This window comes from Rhododendron vialii, chromosome 7a, assembly GCF_030253575.1.
Source record: "Rhododendron vialii isolate Sample 1 chromosome 7a, ASM3025357v1".
Lineage (NCBI taxonomy): Eukaryota > Viridiplantae > Streptophyta > Magnoliopsida > Ericales > Ericaceae > Rhododendron > Rhododendron vialii.
The window spans coordinates 39,614,228-39,639,173 of NC_080563.1; the positions used below are offsets into that span (position 1 = coordinate 39,614,228).

At 35.2% G+C, this 24,946-nt stretch overlaps 1 pseudogene; it reads right to left on the bottom strand.

The window, feature by feature from the left end:
* The window catches only part of LOC131332487 (ent-kaurene oxidase, chloroplastic-like), a 61,004-nt pseudogene that overhangs the window by 31,416 nt on the left and 4,642 nt on the right, over positions 1–24,946 (bottom strand).

Below are 24,946 nucleotides of genomic sequence, written 5' to 3' on the forward strand. Positions count from 1 at the left end.
TATCAAGTTAAAATAGAACGAATGATTATTAAATTGGGTTAGAATAGAACGAATGACTATTAACTCTTGAGTATTATGGTTATTATTACTTGTAACAATGAATCTCGAGACGTAGTTGCTAGAGGAAGCCAAATCACCCTAACTTTATCCGACCGTCAAAGGCTCATTTCATTGAAGACACGAAATTAGAATTCTTTTCATTTTCTTTCTTCAATCATTGATAAGAACTCAGAAGTCGCGTTTCATTCAAAATTTTTTAATGAATAAAATTTTTTAATCATTTTAACTGATTGTTTTTACTTAAATGATAAGTAGAAAAGCTGTAGGAATTAGAATGAGCAGTGCAGTATGGAGGGGGGAGCGGAGGAGGTGGCGGGAAGAAGGCGACCGAGGCGGTAGAGGGTGGATCTAGTTGGGATGGGTATCAACGGGGCGGAGCAGGGGCGGCAGCCCCACCCCCGGAGAACCGAACTGATGGAAAAGGTTGAGAGAGAAGAGGAGGAAAGAAACAGGCATTTAATTTTTTTTTTGAAACTGACAGGCATTTAATTTTGGCCTTGTAAAGAGATGTGTCTGTTCAATTGTTGGATAACTATTACTACTATCCAAGTGAAAAAGAAGAGAGGTGCTATTCACACAGACAAAGGGGGCACAGATCGTGCACAGATCTTGATGTGGGATCCACTATGGATCCCACACAAATGATCCGAGTCGTTCATTAAATTTGAAACATTTTTTTAAGGGCCCTCGCAAAAAATCAGATCTATCCGATATCTATAAATACTTAATCTAATCATCTAACTTTTCATTCAACTTTGAACTGAATGAAAACTTATATGATTAGATCGAGTACTTATAGTTACCGAATCAAAATGATTTTTCACGGGAGCCTTTGAAAAAATGTTTTAAATCTAATGAACGGCTAAGATTTTTTGTGTGGGACCCGTAATGGGCCCCACATTGGGATCTGTGCACAATCTGTGCATGCTTTGTCTGTGTCGACAGACTTATGCGAAAAAGAAACATGTCAGTTGAAAAGGGTTATCTTTCAACAGCCGTTTTTTCCTCTGGGTATGTCCACTCAAGTTACGATTGTTGGGCATTACATTTTTTTTTTTGAAAAATTCTAAAATCAGTCTAATGCACTGATAATAATAATAATAATAATAATAATAATAATAATAATAATAATAATAATAATAATAATAATAATAATAAGTGTGTGAATATGTATTAAAGAATATAAAAAGTATAAAAAATAATTTTTTTTTTGTCTTCTAGTATACTTATCGTCAGTCTAGTGGACTGAAAATAGCAAAACTCTTTTTTTTTTATCGGCGAAGAAAATTTTATTAATCTCAATAACAAGTTACAAAGATTAAAAAGAAACGGAAAAAAAAGACATCACAACCAACTGTTGGGAATGAAGAGAGAATTCACACGTCTCACTCTCCCACACATTCTGTAACGCCCCAACTTTCCGAAAGCAATATAAAATAAAATTTTAAGAAAATTTGCTAAATAAATATAATTTTTCAAAATAAAGTTTAGCTATTACAGTCACAAGATAAATTTACTGATTCAAAATACATTAATTTCAAAGCTGACTCTAGGCTTAATACAAATCCGAAACATATTCGATCTTCGTTCATGATATTCTTTCCGTGTTGAACTGCAACATCTTTGAATCCTCTCCATTGAATCCTGCGCCCACTGGCAAATTGATCGCCGAAGCAAATGATTTGCCAGGATACAGACGTATCCGTGAGTGATAAATCACCCAGTAGAATAATCCAACCCAACTACCCCCCTTACTTTACAGTTAGCAAGCAGCAGGATAATAGTAGTACGAAAAAGTAAAACAGAGTTTGTTCCACATAAACAATTTATTACTATCCATTAACTTGACATGTAATCTAAGATCTCCTCTGCGGGATCTTTCCTCCCCAACCGCTAGCTATGCCCTGTCCCACAAGCTCACTTTCTTTTGCTGTCGCGGATTGCACCTAAGTTATGTATCCAGTGTGTATCCCTCTCATTATAACAAAAGAAAGCTTATCATGCCCGAATAAGAATAATAACTAGGGTTCGCCTATCTTATTGTACCACATCACAATCATCATATTCATCACTGGGTTTATTTTGCCAGTATCAATTCATCACTGGACACCCGCCAGTTTCGATTCATCACTGGGCTTACTTTGTCAGTTTTAAACCATCACATCCAACTCATCACATCTCAAAATACCGCCTGCAAGCATTCTAAAGAAAACAAAACTTTTCAATTCATCCATTACCTAGCATCGTCTAAGTGAACTCTATTCGTATACCACTCCATGTCTCTAGGGTCCAATCTAGCATTCAATCAAGCAGTGGTGTAACATACAATTAATCAAATAATAAACAAAACAATCAATAAATAACGTAATCACGCATCTTTTTATGAATGGGTCGTTGCCCTTAATCTCGTGTGGACAAGATGATAATAAGTAAGAACTTTTTTTAAAAAAAATTTTAAAAAATCTTTTTCTAGGCTCTCATTAATTATTTCTAAGTAATTAGATTAATTAAAAACTAATTTAATGCATTAATTAGGTAAAAATATTAAAATAATTAACGTGACCTGATTAAGAGTCTGAGAGGTCCTATGCAACCAGTTGAGTATCAAAAGTTGGGTTCGGAGGGTCGCGGGATTATTTTAAATAAAGACGTTAAATAAAGTGGCCGAAAGTGAAGTAAATAGATAATAAATAATTTACTAATTAAAATATGTTGAGGTTAACAAAGTTTTATCTTCGGAATGTAGGGAGTCTAAATAAAATTACTCAAACATTAATAATATGGTTTATAAAGTCGTAAGGAATTTTTGATTGGAAACGCTATAGAAATAACAATAAATGGTAAATTAAATAAAAAATATATTAATTTAACAAGATATCATCTTTGAGATGCAAGGAGTCTAAAAAAATTAGTTTGGGTGTTAAAACGTTGTTTGGAAGGTCGCAAAGATTTTTCGTTAGTAAACTTGATAGATAATTAATAAATAATTTAATAAATAGATAATTAAATAAAAAAATATATGATCTTAACAAGTTATGATCTTTCAGATGTGAAAAGTCTAGAAAAAATAGTCCGGGCGTCAAAAATGAGGTTTGAAAGGTCGCAAAGTTGTTTCGAAACATTTAAAACCAACTCAATCTACCAGATAAATTAAACTGATATAATTAATACGTTTTATACTGAGATGATATTATATTGTAAGAAAATAATATCAAGTTCAGTAGTTTTTCATAATATTAATATCAGAAAGATTATAAAATAAATATCATAAGGGTCATCTTCTTCATAAATAATTACAAATAAAGTGTCGGACTAAAAAATAATATCAAATTGGTGAATACGCCAGAAATGAGGTTTGAAAGGTCGCAAAGTTGTTTCGAAACATTTAAAACCAACTCAATCTACCAGATAAATTAAACTGATATAATTAATACGTTTTATACTGAGATGATATTATATTGTAAGAAAATAATATCAAGTTCAGTAGTTTTTCATAATATTAATATCAGAAAGATTATAAAATAAATATCGTAAGGGTCATTGATAGGTGCGTAAATATGCCTATTTACGCTCCCTAACTTAGACTTGTTATGTCTGTTTAGCGCGCTATTTGGGTTTTGATACCTGTTAATTGTGTTTCAGGACTCTCGGAGCCAATGGATAATATTTGATGCTAATGCACAAAGTTGGAATTTATTTGGTATCAAAGCAAAACCGGTGCCGAAAAAGCTAATCAAGATATGGGACCGAGTGTATGCGAGATAAACTGAAGAGAGAAGCATTGGATAAAATTCCTAAGCTACATTATGGAATTGGAGTATGAAACTGAATTGGGTTTGCACGTGAAATCTCGGCAGGCGAACGTGAGTCAATGGGCCCACTAATTGCAGCTTTGGAAAGGAATAATTTGGACGGCCAATATACAAATCGAAGGCTACCATTATAAAAGGAATCAAGGGTTTTGTATTGAAGGGATCTTTTTCCTCGCGCAAAAACAGAGACTAGGAGCGGCAGCCGACATCGGGATCAACTTCTTCCCACAGAGTGAAACGACGAACGGGGGCTGCCGGTTTTTGGTTTGAATATTGTTTATTATCTTTCAAGTTTTTCTTTCTACCAAGTTATTTAAAGTCTTGTTAAATTACTCGCACTCCAATAATCTAGTTTTAATTTCTGTTTTTAATTAAAGTTGTTCGTTGATTTTCAATTAGTTGTTATCTCTCGTTTATTCAATTTCTTTCTCCAGTATTAAAAGCATGTTTCAAATTAGGGTTTCTTTTATTTTATGCATGATGATGATTAGTGAGTAGTCGTACAGGTAGGGTCGCGGGGTGATTAGCACACCGTGGCTAGTTCGGACACTGCTTCTTTTATCAAACTATTAAATTAAACGATTTTAAATTGGAAAATACATTCCGCGGACGAACCTGGGCATCGTCGGAGCCCATGTAAACGGGAGAATGGGGGTCCAAAACTCATTCTTCGCTGCGCATGGGTATACGGCGACCATAGGGTCTCGCATCTTGCGGGGTATCTATTTCAATCTAAAATTAAACGTTTTTAAGAACTCCAAACAGAGCAGGTTAATTCGGACTAGTTACAAGTGCTATGAACCCTACGACCGTACCTCTTTTATTTATTTGAAAGAATACTTCAATTTGTTAGTTTTTATTAATCTCAATCAAATAGACAAAGGGTGGCTACCTAAGAGCTAATTTAAATACTACAACCCGAGATTCCACAGCACACACTTCACCGTCCTTAGTGGATTCGACTCCGGTCTTACCGGGTATTGTGCTACATCGGTCTCCGCCCTACGCTTGGGGCAACCCATTATTTTAGGTCTAGGAAATCGGTCAAGCAGTCATCTTCTTCATAAATAATTACAAATAAAGTATCGGACTAAAAAATAATATCAAATTGGTGAATACGTCAGAAACCGCTCATTGAACTATATATTTTTTCGTTCGGGACATAGGATTAAGCATATAAACACTTAATATACTTGGAGAAGGAGTTGGAATGGATTATAATACCTTGAATTGGATCGGATTGATTTAAAAACGAATCTTGAATTTTGGAGAAGAATACTTCGGGTTCTTTGATCGGGAGACTTTGGGATCGGATTGAGGCTTGTTTGGGGATGCTTTGGGTTGTAGGAGGTGATCGGGATGGTTGAATTGAGTTTCGGTTGGGCGTAGCTATGAAATCCACTTTTCTCTCTCTTTCCTTCCCTCTCTAAAACTCTATGGATTGAAGCTCCATTTTCTCTGACTTCTCTCTCTCTTCTGGACTGGTGGGGCGTGGAAAATATTGTGGTATTTTCGTGGGTCAATGGAGTGAGGTATTTATAGGAGAATTTTGGTGGAAGAGGATAAGAGTGAATTTAATGGGGTTGGGTTCATGTGATTTGGAATGGACGAATTGGGCTTGATTTTAGGGTTGGAAGGAAGTAGAGACTGAGTAGGAGACGGAGAGACAGAAGGAGTTTGACGTGAGGGAGGAGAAGGAGTGTGCATGCACGCATGTTTGTGTAGAAAAAAAATTTAAAAAGAATGCATGTATATATTGCATGCATAATTGTATTTAAAAATAATAATTACATTAAGAAAAATAATTCTAATAATATTATATTTAGAAAAAAAAATTGGATCGAAAATCCGAGTCGTTACACATTCTGACCCCTAGCTCTTTTTTCTCTCTTCGATCTTCCCACACAAAACACAATACATAGACACGTACATATAGAAACCAAAGCATGCACTTACACTCTCATCCAGTACTCATTCTCTCAACTGCCATCTTAACTCACCGAAATTATATAGATGGGCATGGCCCCGTTTAGAAGGCGGTGAAGAACCCCACAGTATAGCTACTTCCCACGAAAACAAATGTACACTTTGCTTGAACAACAATTGCGGAGTTTGCGGTTCAAAAAAAAAAAAAAATATCGCGGAGTTTCTTTTACCGGCTGGGTTTTGGGATCGGATTCCGTCCATTTGGTGTATTCGGACCATTTAAAACACTCAAGTCAATTTGAATTATCCAAAACACTTTTAGACGGCTCTAATGCATCAAACTGTGCGAACTGGTTGGTGAGCAAATTGATAGGATCCGATCTCATGGGTTTTGCTCTCTCACTTAAAGCTAGAAGTTAAAGAGAGCTATCAGTATTAATGGGGATGGGGGGCCGTGAGCAGGTGGAGGTGGAAGCAGGGATGGATCCACGTGGGGGTCTCGTGAGCCACGTTTCCCACACAATTTTATTAAACTTATAATATTACTTTTAGAAATTTTAACTATATTCAATAAATTTATGATACTGTTTCAACAAAAATATTCTAAATCTTCTTTGTGCAGATATTTGTCTCATCAACTTCAATCCACTCATCAAATACTACTTTTAATGCGACTTTTCATTGTATTTTGTTTTCTTTTCTTTTATTGTAGATTGTTTGGTTGTCTTAGTTGTACAATTCTTTCATGTTAATATAATTAGGATGATCTTGTTGGTCGAAAAAATATCACTCATGAAATAGTGGGTCTCTCCGCTAATATATTAAAGGATGATTATTCCATCCAATATTAATTCCACCATAAATTACAAAAAGGTAGAAACAAATATTGTGTAAATTACAAAAATTTCCCTCACATTTAGTCTCCAAAATAGATACAAAACTTGGTAGGAGATGATGCTTTTAGGTACTGCATGCGTAAATTTTTGCAACTATTTATTTTTAAAAATAAAAAATAGTGATTTATTTATAACTAAAACTCCCCTTAAATTTGAAATAGCGCACAAACACACAACAAGCCGAGTAATGTGCAAAAATGCAATGGAACTAAATTGTTTTTCAAATGGAAAACGTTCTTGATAATATATAATCGGTCTTGCTATTGTCAGTCCATTGAGTTGACAATAAATACACTAAAAGATAAGAAAAATATGTATTTCTATGTACTTTAAACACCCTTTAATACACATTCACATACTCATTATTGTCAGTCCATTAGACTGATTTTAAAATTTTTCATATATAATTAAGCTAGGATATACACTCATGCACAAACGAACCAACTAACAATAAAAACAAAACAAAAAAGTAGTAGAAAATAATGTTCTTTTGTCTGGTACGGCAATAATTTCCTAGATGTTGGAGCCTTATCCTTTGGCTAGCTGTAAGAGGCCATTGATTTGGTTATGCTGTAATGTCAGATTTTCATTGTCTGCTACTCATCACTGGTGGGCGTTGGTGATGGTGCTTGCTCCCTTAATGGGGACAATGACCGGATAGAAGCGTGGACAGACTTTAATCAAAAGCCATGGGACTAGTTTCAATATTATTGCTGTCATGGCAAGAGGTACAATATTCACCCATACATGACGTGTCAATTTAAAATGTTCATTTTACCCTCATTTATATACAATTTAAAACCCTCACTGTCTCATTTTCCCCCAATTCTCCTTCGTCTCCCCTCTCTTTACAGCAGCAACCACGACTCGCCCTCTCTCTCTCTCTCTCTCTCTCTCTCACACACATAATTTTATTTTGTTCCGCCCTTCTGCATACAAAACCCATTTTTGTGCCCAAGTTGAAGATGGGTTTCGATTGTATGTTTTGTTTACACTCATTTGTTTATGTTTAACCTTATTTAGCAAATAAATTGACAGAATTGACCCTAAACCAATTGTTGGACCATTGAACTCAAATTTTTTGTTGTTGAACCATTAAAAGGGCACGATTGAAACACCTTTCTCATATTTCTATGGGAGTTTTTTGTGTGGTATATTTTGTCTACTTTTTTTTTTTTTTTAACAAGACAGGTAGAATAATAAAAATTTTATCTCGGAGAATGTTGGGTGACCTAAAACATGACTTGATCTGTTGCAATAATATATATGATCCAAACATATTTTGGATGGAGTCTGATTTAAATATTAATTTGGTCTTTTGAGAATGTGGAATGTTAGGTGCAATTCAGTGAACATTTAATTACTACCATTCTTACCAAGCAAAAAAATGAACATTGGGTATTGGGTTAATTTTAGAAATAGTCCCTCTAGTTTGCAAGCAATCTCAATTTCGTCCCTCTAGTATTAATTGTGTCATTTTTAACCCTGTAATTTATATTTTGTCTCAATTTGGTCCCTCTCACTGACGGTGTTATTAGAACTAACGGAACTCGAGAGCAAAATTGACATTTCACTCGTAGATGTACGAAATTGAGACAAAATGCAAACTAGAGGGACTGTTTTAAAAATTTTACTTTTTATTTTTGATTTTGCAAAGACAAACTCATACCTAATATATTTCTCACCTTAATTATTTTTCTTTGATTGAATAATCAAAATATATTTGGGGAAATAAAAAATATTATTTTAGAATATAATACAAATAATATTATGAAATTTGAAAAGAATCCCTTGAAATTTGAAAAGAATCCCTTAGTTAAATAACTTTGCATTGAGTTTTTTCTTTCAATAGATTTATCTTGATTTTTACAATCTCATTATGTTCTTTTTTACGCTATTAGAAAAAAGAAAAATGGTTCGTAACAAAATGTTTCATCACAACTTTTTCCTTATTCACCAAAAAAAAAAAATCTTTATTTTCACTATTAGAAAAAAAAAATATGTTTCATATAGAGATTAACAAAGTGTTTCATAACAACTTTTTTTTTTTTTTTTTGTAATCGCATAGAAAAGAACATATGTAACGGGATTGTAAAAATTAAGATAAATCCATTGGAAAAAATTCGATGCAAAGATATTTAACTAAGGGATGGTTATCGAATTTCATAATATTATCAATAATATATTTGAAAATAAATTTTTTAACTTCCTCAATACATTTTGATTATTCAATTAGAGAAAGATTTTAGGTGTGAGCTTGTCTTTGCAAAATAAAAAAATGTAAATTTTCTAAAATAGTCCCTCTTGTTTGTATTTTGTCTCAATTTTGTCCCTCTAAGAGCGAAATGTCAATTTTACCCATGAGTTTCGTTAGTTTTACTAACGCCGTCAGTGAGAGAGACCAAATTGAGACAAAATATAAATTATAGGGTTAAAAATGACAATTAATTCTATAGGGATGAAATTGAGATTGCACGAAAACTAGAGGGACTATTTTTAAAATTAACCCTTGGGTATTCCATCAAGCCGTGGACAGAGAATGGGAGGGGAGACTCGAACACTGGGTATTGTTTTTGTGAATCTGTGATGAAAGAGTTTCAGAGAGAAGTGTGTAGTTTGTGAAGTAGGGGATATGTAGTGCATGGTATATAACTATTTTTGGAAGTTTTTTTTGTGTGTGTTAAATGTCGAATATATCCTCATAGTTAACTATTTTGTATTGTGTTGGTTTTTTAGATGGCATTTTTGAAAAAGAAAAATACATGGCAGAAGTGAGACATCAAAGTGGTGATCTCCCTTTATATATTAGAATAGATGGTACAAACATATATTCAATGAAGTCTGATTCATATATTAACTTCCACACTTCATTGTTGACGGAATACATGACTTGTTCTGGTGCAATAATACAAATGGTCTAAACATATATTCAATGAAGTCTGATTCAAATATTAACTTGGTCTTTTCAACATGGCTTGGTCTAGTACAATAATACATATGGTCCAAACATATATTCAATCGAGACGATTCAAATATTGACTTGGTCGTTTGAGAATATTGAATGTTGGCTCAACCAACTTTTCACACTTTATAGTTGACGGAAAACATGACTTGGTCTATTGCAATAATAAATAGGGTCCAAGCATATATTTGATGTAGTCTGATTCAAATATTAATGTGGTCTTTCGACCTCGGAGAATGTTGGCTCAACCAACTTACACACTTCATAGTTGGCGGAAAAAAAGACTTAGTTTGTGAAATTATTAATAGGGTCCAAATATATAGTGCATGGAGTCTGATTCAAATATTGACTTGGTCGTTTGACCTCGGAGAATGTTGGCTCACCCAATGTTATCTGATTCATATAGGGATTAAATGAACAACTTTTCTCATAGCTTCGGCCCTCTCCCTCTTTAAAGCTCCATATCCTCCCACCTCTCACAACCCTAACCACGAAAATAACCCCTGAATCCCCTCAATTTCAACCAATCTCTCAACAGATCTTCAATTTCTCTAAGAATTTCAAAGGGTTTACATTCAATAATAAGTTCTCTCTCTCTCTCTCTCTCTCTCTCTCTCTCTCTCTCTCTCTCTCTCTCCTAATTTCGAAATTACATGTCTCACACAAAATTTCACATATTTCCACACCAATCTTCCATCTAAACGCCAATTTCTAACACTCCTACACCCACAATCTATATGTACAAGGCCAAAATCACTCACCCCTCTTGAAATCCGAAAATCCCAAAACCCTACGCCAAATTCAAAAAATTTCCCCACTCGAACCATATAACTAACCGTAAACTCCAACAATGGGAAGAGAAAAATGTAAGGGGAAGGGAGGTGCAAGTTCTAGTGCTCCCACCCAATAGAGACCAAACCACGGAGAGAGAGAGATGACTTCGTCTGGAACGCAGAAGAGAAAGGGAAAAGAGGGTTTTGGGCCTTCTAATTTTAGAATAGTGTCGTGTTATGAAAGGGTAAAATTGTTCATACTATTTCACCAAGGTTATGCATACCATGTATTGGTGATTAAGACCGATGATACCACACAGTTGTAGTTTCAAAACTGTGGACCATAAAAGTAGTAAATGAGGGCCTGGTGCTCCACCTTTCAGGAATTTTCCCCTTCTCTTTGCATCTTGTCTTGGAAGGCTAAAAGAGGAGGCTGTTGTTTACACCAAAATTTAGTATTCTAGTCTAATATGATCGATTGGGTCAAAAATGTTACACGTGTCAGCACGTTTTAGACTAGTTAATATAAATGCAATATGAAGCCTATTAAGGCAAATCAAATGGACTAATTGACGGTTAGCAATCAACTCCAGAACACGTTCCAGAGCATGAGTTACATATAGATCGTGGACAGAACAGTTAATGCAGGCAGTTGAAGCAATTACAACATTGGGAACGTGTAAGATCATGGAGAAGTAATCGCCTCGTGCAGATAGTAGAAAAAGATAAGGAAGCATGGACGTAACCGCTCAATTCAAATCGAAGGGGGGAATTCCATCTGGTTTGAATTTCAAGTCGAAGACAGCCTATAAATACAAGAATAGAAGACATTTAGAACCCCCGATCAATCGCCCAAAGGCTTCTACTTTTATCTGTACTTTACATTTCTTGCTCTAGGCGTAGCTTGTAACGCAACTGTCTGTTCGATTGTGTTCTCATCGTCGATCGACTTCTTCCTCGAAGAATAATAAAGTTCATTTTGCTATTCTTCTTTCATCTCCATTCACTTCATTAAGTTTGCTTCCAGAGAAGTCCTGAAATACGGCAAAGAACCAAACTCCACCACCACAAACACCCATATTCCAACACACACACGCAACAACTCTTAGTCGACTGCAAGTGGAAAAAATAGACAAACAGCTGTCAGATTAAATAATTAATAATGGAACAAATCCACACCAGATGCTTTTGGTGGTGCTTTCTGCTGCTATTGCTGTCTGGACCCATGCCCATTTTCTGTGGACCAGTCCGCCACTGTTCGGACTCTATTATTGCTGCTGGCTAGCTTATTGGTCTGAGGCCCCGTTTTCGCAAGAAAAATAAATATTTATTTTTTAAAAAGATAATTTTAAATTAAAAAATTATGTGTTTACGTAAATAATTTTTTTATTAATATGGATTTTATTTGATAGTAGATCTCATTGAGATTTTTTATATAGTGCAAAAAAAATTGAAAACTTATTTGTGAATTTGAAAATGTGAAATAAGTCTTTATTTTTTAAGAAGATCTTCTGAAACGGGGCTTGAATCTGCTTACAGGTTCGGACTCATGCCTATTTAACTTGTTCTTTGTAAAATGATAATTTTAACTCTATTTTTCAATGGAATCAACAATATTAGGATTGATGTTGTACGATCCACATGTAGTATGAAAAAATATAAACCTTGTACAAATCGACTTGGAACAAAATTATTTTTTTTGCTTTTAAAATTTCAAATCACAGAGAGAGAGAGAGAGAGAAATTTAGGATACTCCCGAGGTAACTTCCAGTGCAAAATGGTTTGATTTCATGGGGAAACAAACAAAAAAAAAAATGATCAAATATTCACTAACTACAAAGAAAGAGAAATGCTAAGTGCAAAAAAAATGGATAAAAAAAAATACCCTTAAAGTGTATATTAACGGCTCAGATGCACTGCATAGGAAATCTGAGCCTTTCATGTACACTTTAAGGGTTTTTTCTTTACCTTTTTTCTTTGTCCCTAACACTTCTCGAAAAGAAATAGTAAAACATACTATATGTTAAAAAAATAGAAAATGAATTGTCTTAACCGAAAAGAGAAAAGGGTGGGCCCGTCAATTCTTTCAAGAGTGGGAAAATTATTATTATTATTATTATTATTATTTTCCAGTAAAATTGTAATCATGTTTTTCCATTGGGTTGCTTCTTCCTTTCTTCGGGGTACCGATCCCTTACAATTCGGATTGTTTTTTCCTCACAGTGACTTGTCTTCTTTTAAGTTGAAGATTTTCCTTTAAGAATGTTGTAGTCCTCTAGGCATATTTCTACCTTAATAAAAGAGTTATATTAACTTTGAAATAATAGTGTGGGGGAAATAGAATTTGGGTATGAATATGTTAGATTTGATGAATGGAAAAGAACTTGGGAAAATTATATCCTAAAGTGCAAACAAATCGTTATTTTGGGTTTTGTAAGAAACATTTTTCCTATATTATATGTATATATTCCATTTTGTTTTATTTTGTTTGTTCCTTCTTTGAATAGGATTGTAAGTTTGAATAAAAAAAAAAAAAAATTCAAACATTGGATACTGTCGTTGGAGAAATCATTTTTTTAAATAGAATTTTGACCATGCATAACACATGCATTGGAAACCATTCCACATAAATGTATTTATTTTTTTTTGTTTGTTCCTTCTTTGAATAGGACTATTAAGTTTGAATGGAAATTAAAAAAATTCAACATTGTATACTATCGTTGGAGAAATCATTCCTTTCAATATAATTTTAACCGTGCGCAACACATTGGATACTAATTAAATACTACTACAATAGGTGACCAAATTTTCATTCCTTCTTTTGATTTGCTGTTAAAATTTTCTTTCTTTGAGGTGTGTGCTTAGTGCTGCAACCTCGTCTTCAAATATAAGGTTGAGAAAATCCCAAGCGTAGGGCTAGATCGTAAGTGGCATAATAACCGGAAAGTCCGGGATCGTTCCCACAAAGAATCGAATATAGCTTAATTCGGATTGAAGGTTTTTTGTGGTAAGATTTTGGCGTTTAAGACGGCCAACTTGGTTTTGCTTGAAACGGTGAAAATGCTAAAAACAAAAGACTAGAAATGAGATTAATAACCTTAAAAAGAGGCAAGTCTAGGGATCGTTTAACCCTTGACTAAGGCCATTACCGATTCTCAATATAACTTAAGCAAGAGTCACGACCGCGTGCTCACGCCCAGAAAATTTAACTTTAACGATTACGTTTATAAAAAGATGTGATTAAACGGAGGCAAACCAAATTGTTTGTCAAATTAATTGAACACATAGGAGGCCACGAGCCCTCGGTGAGCCACTTGGCAAGACCGCTTGACTAAGCACCTTACCAAGGAGTTAACACCCATTGTTTAGACCAAAAATGCAAGTTAAGCTCTATTCCGAAAATCATGATTTTAAGCCCGAAGGTTTGAGAACCAAATAACCACCTAAGTTCTCGGGAAAGATTACCCCGAGACTTAACCAAGTAACTACTCACATATATCTAAAGTATAGACCAAAGCATAAAAACGAGACATTACTTTTAACCGAAGAAATCGAAAACAAACTTGATATTAATGAGGATCTAGTCCGTACGAATAACTTTAATAAACGAGAATTTAACAAACGAGAAGTACTTACTTGAGTTCTATGAAAATTACACTTGAAAAGCTTAGAAAGTCATTAATAGAGAAAAAACCTAAAAGTGTAATGAGCTAGATAGATAAAAATGGTGAGAGAAGGGAACCTTTTATACAAAGTGGTTCTCTCTCTCCTCCAAAATATCAGAAAATATCCAAAAAGTGGAAAGTTGTCACTTATGAAAAGTTAAAAGCTGACAAAAAGTAAGTCAATAAGCCTCCCGTATCGATACTCCAGCGTCGTATCGATACTGAGCTGTCTTGCTCTGAAACCCAGGATTCCCCGTAGACGACCCATATCGATACGCACAGAACCGTATCGATACTCTGAGATCCGTATCGATACTCTGAAGGTTGGATTTCTCTCTGATTTGAAACCGTATCGATACTCTAGGAACCGATCGATACGGTTCCGCTTCTTGGCAGGTCAAGTTCCTCAAGTCTCGTTTTGCCACCCGGACGGCCCATAGCATGCTCCAACTTCTACGATTCTTCATCCTTAAGCCCCGACGGCTGACTTCTTCGAGGGCTTGCTCTCAAAGGTTGTTCAAAACATCAAAACAAGCCATATTATTTGCGTATCACCTGAAACGCTCAATGGAAAACCTTATGCGCAAAATCACTAAAAATGACAAATAAACATTAAATAAACGACATAAAATGGGATTAGACGCACCAAATATCTACAATATTGGGTGCTTATCAGTGTGTGAATGTCATTGTTTGGTATGGATAGGGCTGCAAACGATCCGAGCCGCTCGCGAGCGGCTCGGAGCTCGGCTCGATAACGGCTCGGCTCGGCTCGGTTCAAGACAAAAACGAGCCGAGCTCGAGCTCGAGTCCTGAGCTCGTTTCATAAACGAGCCGAGCTCGAGCTAGTCGAAACTCGGCTCGAATTGGCTCGCGAGCTCGATTATATAATATATTTATATATATATTTATATATATATATATTTTTACATATTTATATTTATTTATATATATATTTATATATATTTGTTTCATAAACGAGCCGAACGAGCCGAGCTCGAGCTCCGAAAATACCTATCGAGCCGAGCTCGAGCTCGAGTTCTGCAGCTCGTCACGAGCTCGAGCCGAGCTCGAGCTCATTGTTTTTGAGGCGAGCCGAGCCCGAACATGCCGAAACTCGGCTCGGCTCGGCTCGATTGCACCCCTAGGTATGGATACCTTTATAGTTCTCATTCTTCTCCTAAGTTGATTGATATTGTATATATAATTTTAGAAAGGAAACATAATTACATTCAAGGCATGGATTGCTAACCAAGAAATGAAATTAGTCAAATTCAGGATTTCAAAAAGTAAAATTCTTTGACAATATTTTGGAATGGCATCGTCACTTGTCTAATTCAAGTTCATTCTCATGAAACATCATTCTGCATTAGATATTTATCTTCATATATATGGGTTTTGCTTCTCCTAAATTAAATTTGTTTCATAATCATATCAAACTGTATCCAATAATTATGGAGTACTTAAAATTGTTGTCTGGTTGATGACATTTGCAATGTCCAATAATTATAGCATTATTTTTAGTAATTTTAACTATATTCAATAAATGTATGATAGTGTTCCAATAAAATTACTTCTAAATTTTCTTTGTGTACAGATATTTGTCTGATCATCTCCAATCAATCAAATACTATTTTTCACACGGCTTTTCATTGTATTTTGTTTTATTGTTTTAGTTGTACTTTTCTTGCATATTAATATAACTGTGATGATGTTGGTCAGAAATATATCACTCATGAAATAGTGAGTCCCTCCACTAATTATAATTAATAATATATTTTTAATATATTAGTGGTCCAGTAGTGCATTAGTCCTTCCACTATATATTAAAGGATGATAACTCCATCCAATATTTTATCGTAAATTACAAAAAGTAGAAAAAAAGAGAGTGTTAATTATATTTTCCCTCTATATGAACATTTGGTCTCCAAAATATATATAAAACTTTTCGCAACTGTTTATTTTTAAAAATAAAAAGTAGTGATTTATTTATAACTAAAACTCCACTTAAATTTGAAATAGCGCACAAACGCACAAAAAGCCGAGAAACGTGCATGCAATTACTCTAAATTTTCTTTGTGTGCAGATATTTGTTTGATCATCTCCAATCCACTAATCAAATACTATTTTCCACGTGGCTTTTTATTGTATTTTGTTTTGTTGTTTTAGTTGTACTTTTCTTGCATATTAATATAACTGGGATGACGTTGTTGGTCGGAAATATATCACTCATGAAATAGGGAGTTCCTCAACTAATTATCATTAATAATATTTTTTTAATATATTAATGGTCCAGTAGTGCATTTGTCCTTCCACTGATATATTAAAGCATGATAGCTCCATCCAATATTTTATCGTAAAGTATAAAAAGTAGAAAAGAAGAGAGTGTAAATTATATTTTCCCTCTATATGGACATTTGGTCTCCAAAATAGATATAGAACTAGGTAGGAGATGATGCTCTTAGGTACTGCGTAACTTTTTGCAACTGTTTATTTTAAAAAATAAAAAGTAGTGATTTATTTATAACTAAAACTCCACTTAAATTTGAAATAGCTCACAAACGCACAACAGGCCGAGAAACGTGCATGCAATGAACTAATTAAATTGTTTCCCTTCTACAAAAGCAGCTTGAGATTCACCAATTATGCAAGGCATAATTAATTGTCTTAAGGCCCCGTTCTAAAATACTTTCTTAAAAAATAAGTACTTATTTCACATTTTCAAACTCAAAAATAATGTAAATGAAAAATAATTTTTCAATTTTTTTTTCACCGTATTAAAGATTTCAATGAGATCTATCAAACAAGATCCATAGTGATAGAAAAATTATTTGCGTAAGCACATAATTTTTAAGCTTGAAATTACCTTTTTAAAAAATAAATATTTATTTATCGTTCTGGAACGGGACCTAAATCTTTTAGCCAACCAACTGTCTTAAATTCTGGATGGAGTCTTCATTGCTAATGAGATTATAGATCTTTGGAAACGGAATAAAGAGACTTTGAGAAGGCTTATGACTGTGTGAACTGGAGTTTTTTTATTGTATTTGTTGATGAACTTTAACTGTGGAAAAAAGTGGTGTAGTTGGATTAATAAGTCTAAAAGTGGTGTAGTTGGATTAATAAGTCTTGCATCCGTACTAGCTCCTTGTCTGTTTTGATTAATGGTTCTGCCACTGATGAGATTTCCCCCCATAAAGGGCTGAGGCATGGTCACCCTATCTCACTTTTTTTTTTGGAAGGCGAAAAAATTTATTAATTTTTGAAAACAAATTACAAAGATTAAAAAGATCCTACGTAGCATCAAGCCGGAGAAAAAGAAAATCCACATGGAGAAACAACAAACTCCAGCAATCATATGCTGAGAAGGACCCAAAGGGAGGGAAAAGCAAACCAAAAGTTGGCAAGAAGCCAACAATAACAGAGCACCATCAATCCCAAATAGACTCCTGACGCCTAAGACCCAAAACAACATCCTAAAGGGGTACATCCAAAGATCCAAAAAAGAAACACCCCACCCAAAGCCTAATAATTCAAGCAACACCCAAAAAGACACCTAAGAGCCAATCAACGGATGAGAAGCATGACCCTTTGTCCGTTCCTCATCTTCGGCTTCCATAATCGCAATTCTTCGAATGACATCCTTCTCATTGCCCATGCAACTAAGGCCTATGATCTTGTTTACCTCCCAAATGGTCTGAGCCTCATCAAGGTGAGTCCTGTTGATCCCTTCAGAAGAAATTGGTAAAGCAGCAGCTGCAACAGCGGATCTAAATAGGACAAAACTTTGCTTCTTTTTTTCGCCTTTCTTCTTGGTTTTTGGAATGCCTAAGATTTGTTCAATCGACTTCTACTTCCATTTTCCTTTCTCAGAATTCTTAACCTCTTTCCCCTTTGCATCTGCTTTGAGGTCCACACATAGTTGGATACCATCTAAAGAATCAACCACATCCTCATTATTTATAAAGCCCACCTCTGAAAGATTGTCAAACTCTACAACACCAACATCATCCAAGGTCTGGGTTGTATCATCCACAATAGTGTCGCCATCCCCATTATCCATAATAGGCTCTGAGGGTTCAGAGTTAGCCACAATCAAATTTTCCCCATCAAGATTAACCTCATTGAGGTTAAGTTCATGCCCGCCGATTGCCAAGGAGTTTTCACAATGGGATCCACTCCTTTGGGGTGTATTAAACTTGGCATGATTAAGCTCCACATCAAACGAGGACCCATTTGTTTCGCTAACTCACGACACCAAATTCTTGTCCTTCTCAACGTTGTGGTTGAGGCACTTAACATCTTAATGGAAAGAGCAAAATTAATCTGAGGGTCTGATTAGAGGGGTCCTGTTTGGTAATGGAGATCTTGTGGTAACCCACTTACGATTTGCTGATGGCACAATCTTTTTCTGCAATATTAATAACATCGAAGAACTATTGTGTATCAAAAGAATTCTAAGGTGGTTTCAACACTTATCTGGGCTAAGAGTTAACTATTCCAAAAGTTTGATTTGTGGAGTCAAAATTGCCCCTGATGTGGTAGACAGAATGACACTTTGTGTGGGTTGTAAAGCTACCAGGTTCTCTCTCTTCCCATGAATTACCTGGGACTGCCTTTAGGTGCAAATCCAAGGACAAGGGGAATTCAAACATGGCAACCAGCTATTGACAGGCTGATCAGAAGCAGATGAAACCTTGGAAGCAAAGACGTATAACAATACCTGCTTCAGTTGCCAAGCAAATTGAGAAAATCCAAAGAAAGTTTCTTTGGGGGGATTCAGTAGACAAAAAGAAATTACAGTACATCTTGTCAGATGGGATGAGATCACCAAGAACAAAAGATATGGAGGATTGGGCATCAAAAGAATATTAGAGCATAATTCATCTCTTTTGGCTAAATGGTGGTGGAGATTTAACAAGGACAAGGATGCTCTCTGGGTCAAAATCGTTGTGAGGAAATATGGTCTTGGCAACGAGGCTTGGGTTCCTTAATTCCCAATATGGGTCACGTCTCAAATATTTGGAAGGATATTTGCTCTATAAGGAATGCAGGCAATGGAAAATGGAAGAGTGATGCCTCCTTTTCTGTCAAGTCTGCCTGATCCAAGTGGGAGGAGCAACAATATATACATGGAAGAAAAAGGCTTGTTTTCAAGTATGGGAAAATGTGTGTCCTCCTAAAGTAGAACTGTTCTCATGGATGGCCATACAAAACTGCATTGTTTCAAAGTCTGTCTTGGTTGATAGAGGATTTTTGTCTCAAAGCTCTGGATTGTGCCCATTGTGCAACAATGAAGTTGAAACACCAGATCATCTACTTCTACTGTGCTATTTCTCCTGGGAAATGCGGGTTGCTGTTATCCAATGGTGGAAATCCGAAAGGTTGCTTTCTTACACATATGTACCCGAGAGAGGGCCAAACGAGAAAGAATATTCCAAGAAAAAAAGGAATCGAATGTGCTGATATGGTTTGGCCACGTACCTAATTAAGTCAAATAATTAGCGAACGCGAGCAGGAGCGAATGTGAGTGAAAAAGTCTTTGGAACACATCTCAGTCTACTAAGATTCGCGAGAGCGAAGATTGAGAGCTCGTGACGGGTGCGAGGATTGAGGGCGCAAACGCAAGTCATTTTGAAGAATCACGTGACTAAAGTTCCAAACGAAATAACCATGATTTTGTTTTCAAGATTTTACAGGGGCGCTTTTTTTTTTCTTTCACAAACTAGTAATAAATTAATAATAGGAGAGTATCCCATAGACTGGGGGGATCGCAGTGTTTAATGCACACGACGCAGAAGGTGGTACCTGTACGGAAACCAGCAATTCCATTGATTCTTGATCTTCTCTCTCTCTCTCTCTGATAATGCCGGTGCAGGCATCAACCATGTCCCTTTTTTTTGGTTAAGGAAACTACGTACACTACCCTTTCTTAAGTACCAGAAGGAAAAATGTTAAAACTAACCTGTTCAACTTCTGTAAGGTTAAAACAAAGTTTGTTAGTTCGTGTGAAAAGTATTTACAAGTGTATGAAAATTGTTTCTTGGGTCTTTGGTGGCCTTCGTCGTTATGTCCTTAGTTCGTTTAATCTATGTGTATCATTTTCCAAATTATAAATTTCTTTGCCGAGGGAAAAAAAGGAGGTAAAAATCATAAAGACCCCTCGTCTATGTTCCACAATCACTCAACACCCCTTATTTTTAAAACCGGTCAAGGAGACCCCACCATCTATCATCCACTATCACTTAACGCTAGGGCTGTAAACGAACCGAATCGAGCCGAACCTTGTTAAGTTCGGCTCGGGTTCGTTAAGGTATGAGTTCGGCTCGAGTTCAGCTCGAGCCTGAACAACTTGGCTCGAGTTCGGCTCGTTAAAAATTTTCAAGGCTCAGGTTCGGCTCCGTGGGGTTCGTTAAGGTAATAGTCTGGCTCGAGTTCGGCTCGGGTTCGATTCGAACTTGAACATCTTGGCTCGAGTTTAGCTCGTTAAACTCAAATGAATCGAGCTGAGCCAAATCTAAGCTCGAATTGAGCTCGTTAAGACTCAGGTTTGGTTCGGCTCAACTCATTAAATTCAAGCGAACTTAAACTCTCTCATTAATCGTATAGAATTTGGGAGAAAAATAAGTAGTGAATTATATATACAACCTTAAATTTTTTTACATTTACAAATAGACCCCTATTGAATTATTAATTAAATTTACGTATAGGTTCGCGAACCTAACCGAGCCGAATACCGTTAGGCTCAAGTTCGGCTCATTTACGGAACGAGCTTAGAATTGAGGTTCAGGTTCAGTTCGTTTAGCAGAAAAATTGAACTCGAACGAGCTCTTGCCGAGCCGAGCCTCGAACAGTTAGCGAATGGCTCGGTTCATTACAGCCCTACTTAACGCCCTTCGGTCAATATTCCATCCAATATTTTGGATGGAAAGTGGTCACATGACCATGTGACTTAAAAAACTATTTTGTGTCAAATATGCCCTCCAAAATGGAGGGAGAATTTCCCTTTATTTCTACAGGAGAATATGGACATGTTTGGTTACTTCATTTTTGTATTTTTGGTGTTTGGCTACTTCATTCTACAATCCATTCTCAGAAAATAAGTTCATCGAACTGTGGTCCAGAGACAAGAAGCCAAAAAGAGGCTTGGAAGTCCTTTATTTGTTATTTTTAGGCTCAGCATAACATTGGTGGAATGGGCCCGTTTGCATTTTTCTTACCAATCCATGATATCTTAAACGATCAGTTAGGTCGATTTGTATTGCTGCAATGATTAGTTGGCAATAGCTAAAAATTGTGTCTGCCCTTTTTGTACATTTTCCATTAAAAATCAAGATTCATCATGACTCATTATCTCTTTTCCCACTTCATCACGAAATTAATGCTCTTTTTAGCCTCAATGGCCAATCCTGTTCGTTGAATACAAACAAAATCATCTTAGAAAGTGCTGCTGCATCACAACTTATAGGATCATAATCTAAATAATTATGGTGTTGTTACTGGCCACTGGCCAGTATAGTCATTGTCTGCCATCATCATTTGGCAAATTTCCCACCGTTAAAATTCTCACCCATTTTATGCTTTTCTGCTACCCCTATCTAAGCTTTACTCTCCCTAATTCATCATTGAACGAAGTGCCATTTGCTTGATGCAACTATACATACCTACGTAATTTCTGCAGAGCCGGCCTCAGAGTAAGCCCCACAAGATTCGGGTTTGGGCAACCCCCACCATGGGGTAATAAAAAATGTAAGGAGAATTTGTTTTCTTCGAAACGAATAAGAAGCACAAATGTAACCTTAGTTTTTTGATTTTTTAATGTAATTCAAGTTAGAAGCACAAATGTAACCCTTTTTTTTTATTTTTTACTTGTATGTTTTTTTTAAATTTTTTAGGAGTTAATAATTAGTGGCAACCAAACTTACGGTCGGGTTTGGACAACCCAAACATCAGAGCTGGCATTGGGTTTGGATATGCCCTCCTAATCTTGATGCCCTCCCCTTATTCTGGAACAATCATAAGTTTAAGAATCTTGAGAAGCTATGCTGGCTTGCATACTTTTATGCAATCATGTGGACTATGGAGACTGGAAGGAACAATCTGATTTTTTTCAGCAACAAAAGCTGGGACAGAGAGGAGATCATTGATTTGGTTAAGACTAGAATGGCTTTGTGGAACAAAGCTAAGTACAATAAAGCTAAGTACAATATCACTGATTATTCCATAGAGGATTTCAACTTTCAAGAGATGTTTGGATGAGAACAGAAGGCTCGAAAAGATCGAAATCTGATCTTTGGCTCCAGTTCTTTTCCTCCTTTGGGGTGGGGGTGTTGGTTTGGGCTTGTTCTTCTGGTTGGGGCTTGGTGTTTGCTCCTTTTTCCTTTGGTCTTTTTATTTTTATTTTTTTTTGTTTCTGTTTTTTCTTTTGTTGGGCCTTTCTGGTTGGGTTGGTTGCTCTTGTTTTGTTTTTTTTTTTTTTTGCTTTTTTCCCCCTCTTTTGGGGTCTTTTTCCTAAGGTGTGATCCGTGGGAGGGGATTGGAGAAGAGGGTCAGGTGATTGTTTTTTTTTCTTCTTTTCTAATAAGTAAAGACTGCACCGTGTGCATAGTATGCATTATCGATGCACATAAATGTAGGGCAAAGTCCACTTTCACCCTCTGTGGTTATCGTCATGTGCGGATACCCCCTCATGGTTCAAAACTAGTCACATAATCTATCTGTGGTTTTGAAAATGTGCGGATAAACCTCATGCCGTCATATTTTCCATTCATATTAACGGGGGTGTATCTCATACACCTCTAGAATATAATCTGAGTCGTTCATAATGTATTAAATAAAGAATAGAGTATCTCTGTAAAAAATCATCTCGATCACGCATCAATAACCCAGTGATCTAATTTTTAGTAAATTCAAATTTGAAATTTTAATTTCATAACAAAATGATATGACTATGAGCTTTTTATTTTTTGATTGACTTGAATTTTGGCATATATGTAGTACTCGTCAAAATTTACAATATTAACGGTTTGAATTCAATTTTTGGTATAGGGGATGGTGTAATTAGATTTTAAAAAGAAGAAGAATCAAAGGACATGATAAGGGTATATCGGTCTTTTAATATTGTGTCCATTAATATGGATAGAAAACATAACAGCAGGGGATCTATCCGCACATTTTCAAAACCACAAAGAGATTATGTAGTCAGTTTTGAATCATGAGGGGGTATCCACACATGGCAATGACCACAGGGGGTCAAATTGAACTTTGCCCATAAATGCATATACACTTGTATTTATGACTTTAGTCTTGGACGTTTTTGAGGTTTGACAAATTCAAGGGTGCAATAGGTTGTCTTGAGCTTAATTTGTTTCATTCTGGGCATGTTGAGGCCCATAGGGTGTATTTGGACTTGGCCCATAGGTGTTCGGGTTTTGTTCCTTAGGCGTTTGGACCTCGGCTCATTATCCAACTTTTGGTTGTCGTTTAAAAAAAAAGGGTACAATAGCAAACATAATTTTTTTAAAAAGACTAAAAAAGTAGTTAAGTTTGTATAGGGGGTTGGAGTCCCAACTACAAAATCTAAAAAAATGAGATGAGTGGATCGGAGAGTGCTAAATTTTCATAATATATTTTTGTGCAAACACACTTCTTTATGTATTAATTATGAGATGAAGTTACATATATAGTCACCAACATGTATTTTATCGAAGGAAAATGTATTAATTTAAGAAATTATAAATGTACGGAAGTTTCCTAATTTATGTGCCCCACTTTTCTAAATCCATCCGCGGAAGTCATAATATTCGGAAAATCTTAATCATTCGGTAATCAAAAAAAATCCATGGCACCCCCCTTATTAATATTGATTGATCCCTTCTTCAAAATCTTATTTGAACTGTTCATTATGTAAATGTCTTGACGCAGTACATAAAAAAAAACTAAATTTTTGTTATTCCACGCGCACACAATATTGGGGATAATGATTCAAGTTATCATAGTTTTGTTATCCTACCGTGGTAATTTATCATAGCATGGATGACTCGAATAAAGCCAACACCTTCTGCAATATACACTTCACGTATAGATTCTTTTCTTGGAGCACCTTCTCTTTGGTTTATTTTTATGGAATATTGGATCCTCTAGTTGTGTCTATTTGTAGTTTTTATTTATTTATTATTATCTACTTTGGTGATTAGAATTTAAAATTGCTCTTCTTTTTTTTTTTCCTCTTTCGTGTAGACCATCAATCATATCAAAATTTATATTGTCACATATCAATCAATACCTAATCACTAGTAGATATATATCTTGATATATGTAGGTTTTACTTCTACTATGAAACAAAAAACCTTTTTTCTAAAATAAATGTGTTTCTCCAATAATTATGGAGTACTATAAATTGTTGTATGGCTGATGACATCTGCAATGCCCAATAATTATATTATTATTTTAAAATTTTTAACTATATTTAATAAATTTATGATAATGTTCCAACAAAATAGTGAGTCCCTCCACTAATTATAAATTAATTTTTATTTTTGATATATATATTAGTGGTCCATTATATATTTCAGTGGTCCATTAGTACAGTCCCTCCACTAATAATTTTTTAGTGGTTCATTAGTCCCTCCACACACACACACACACACACACACACATATATATATATATTCCTTATGGAAAATAGTTTGATTTAAAATTATTTGTTCCTAATGTAAAGAGATGTGTCCGGTTCAAGTTCTGAATAAGTACTATCCAAGTAGAAAGAAACATGTGCTTGTTCGTTTAGGGGCACATTCTTTAATAAATTTTATTTATTTATTTTTTTTCACTCATTACACATTAAAATCTC